This window comes from Empidonax traillii, unplaced genomic scaffold (genome assembly GCF_003031625.1).
Source record: "Empidonax traillii isolate 1590-97213 ecotype Southwest subspecies unplaced genomic scaffold, ASM303162v1 scaffold2317:size36473, whole genome shotgun sequence".
Taxonomy (NCBI): domain Eukaryota; kingdom Metazoa; phylum Chordata; class Aves; order Passeriformes; family Tyrannidae; genus Empidonax; species Empidonax traillii.
Window position 1 is genome coordinate 34,189 of NW_020957510.1, and position 2,285 is coordinate 36,473.

General features: G+C 49.6%; 1 protein-coding gene across 4 annotated transcripts in view; it reads right to left on the minus strand.

Annotated features, from left to right (window-relative positions):
• The window catches only part of ARHGEF10L (Rho guanine nucleotide exchange factor 10 like), a 28,658-nt gene extending 26,771 nt beyond the window's left edge, over nucleotides 1-1,887 (minus strand). Inside the window, exons 1-2 of one of the 4 annotated variants that reach the window (XM_027909707.1) lie at nucleotides 1,860-1,887; nucleotides 654-787 (exon numbers count right to left, since the gene is read on the minus strand). The gene's annotated coding sequence lies outside the window, so the exon portion shown is untranslated. Of the gene's footprint in view, nucleotides 1-653; nucleotides 794-1,859 lie in introns of those variants that run through there. The other 3 variants (XM_027909713.1, XM_027909708.1, XM_027909710.1) reach the window with 3 other exon arrangements.
• Between the last annotated feature and the right edge of the window lie 398 nt (nucleotides 1,888-2,285).

Genomic DNA, 2,285 nt, shown 5'->3' on the forward strand with positions numbered 1-2,285 from the left:
CGGCTCCCGAAGGGCCCCTGGCCGGGATGCCCAGGATTGGGGATCCCCCCCGGGCGCCGCTGCTTCCCCCCGCGATTCCCAAATCCCGGCGGCCCAGCCCGGCGGCCGCTCGGCTCGGTCCAGCGGCTGGAGCGAGGGATGCCGGGATTTTGGGCAGCATCTCCCCCTCCTCCTCCTCCTCCTCCTCCTCCTCCTCCTCTTTCTCCTGCTCTTCTTCCCGGGCCGCGCTTCCCGAATCCCGGCGCACCGGCACCGATCCCCTTCGCCCGCGGGAGGCCGGAGCATCCCGTTAACCCTCCCGCTTCCAGAGGGGTGGAGGGAGGGGGGAAACAAGGAGCGGGAGAGGCCGAAATGTCCAGGGACAGCCCCAAAATACGCCAAGTTTCCAGGCGAAGCAGATTTTTTTTTTTCCCCCCGGGATATTTGACCTCCAAAGGGGAGCCACTGGCGGCCGAAAACGCGGCCCCACGTTGGCATTCCAAGTTATTCCCACCACCACCTTCACATCCTAAAAAATCCTCCCAAAACACGACATTTACCCCCCCTCGCCTTCCCTCCCTCCCAAAAAAATAGGGAATTTAAGGCAGCAGGAAGAGCCCACCCAGAGATTGAATTAAATGCAACATCTTTAATATAAAATACACCCCTTTTACCTATTTCATCCGTGTTTTCCAGGCTAGGAAGGAGTTTTCTGCTGGCAAAGGGCCCAGCCCAACTGGAAAACGCCCCTTGCAAACAAACCGCGGAGCTCTCGGGATTTTTCCAGCTCCAAACCAGCCCAACAAGCCTGGCAAAAGGAAATAAATATATAAATATATCCCGGTGCCCTCCAGGTGACTCCAGGGAAAAAACAACACACCTTTTCCTGGGATAGTGGGGTGAGCCAAGAGAACCTCCTTCAGCAGGAGCAGGACCCCAGGATGGTGGCAGGACCCTCTTATCCTAATATTTGGAAGGAGGAGACGCTTCCCAACCTGTTTTGGGGAAGCAGTAAAAGCATCTTTTAGACAATCATTAATTAAAGTCAACTTTCTGGGAAATAAAGTGACTTTTTTTTCTGTTGGGTTTTGGTGTGGTTTTTTCCCCTTGGGAATTAAACTGCTTTTTTTCTGGTGGAATTTGTTTGTTTGTTTTTCCCATGGAAATTGAAGTGATTTTTCTGCTTTTTTGCCTGGGAATTAAACTGATTTTTTCTTTTTTTTTTTTTTTTCTCTTCCCCCTGAGAATTACGGTGATTTTTCTGGTTTTTGTTTGTTGCTTGTTTGTGGGGGTTTTTTTTGTTTGTTTTCCCCTTGAAATTAAATTGTTTTTTCTGATTTTTTTTTCTGGGAACTGGAGTGAATTTTTCTGGGTGTTGCCTGGGAATGAAAGTGATTTTTCTGGGTTTGTTTTTGATTTTTAAAGAGGGGTTTAGGTTGGTTGGTTTGGTTTTGGTTGGTTTGGGGTTTTTTTGTTTTTAATTTCATTTCCAAACCTTCCACTTCCCACCCCAAAAACTTGGGAGGAAGCCCCTCAAGGCCTCCCAGAAGAACGAGGGGGATTTTGCATCTCCAAAAAATAACCAGCTCAGCGAAGGCCCCGGGAAGGAGGGACGGGAGCAAAGAGCACCCCTGGAAATTTGGGATTCATCCCACTCCATGGGTGCCCCCAGCACCTCCTGAAAAGATCCTGGTGCCCCCAAAACAAAGCACGTGGGATGGGAAGGACTCCCATCCCAGAGAATCAGCCTCGGCTGGGAATGTTTCATTCCCAGCCCTGTTTTCTTGGGATAAAAGGAATTCCGCCCCTTAAATCCAGCTCTGGGCGCTCCCAGAACTTTCCCCGGACATGGATCCACGGACACATCCCCAAAAACTCACCCTGGGCTCGGGAAAAGCAGGAGCAAGGAGCGATGGTGGCTGCCGGCAGGTGGAACGTTGGCACTGGTGGCACTGACTCAGCCAGGGCTGGGCACGCCCCAAATCCCCAGCAATGCCCTCCAAGAACTCCTTAATTAGGAGGGGAAATTAATTAATTGATAGAAAATTAGGTGTGATCATTAATTATCCCACCCCCATCCCCAGGGATCGGGTCCTGTGCCACAAGCAGGCAAAAGCTCCCCCCCCCTAAAAATCCACCTTGGAACATTTTTTCCCCCCACAAATGCAAGGATTTAGGGGGATTTGTGTTGATATAAAATTAAATTAATTGATAGATAATCAGGTTTAATGGTTTATATTCATCTAAAAATAAATTAATAGATTATGACCTTTAATTATTAATTATCTCCCCGGGATCAGGTCCTG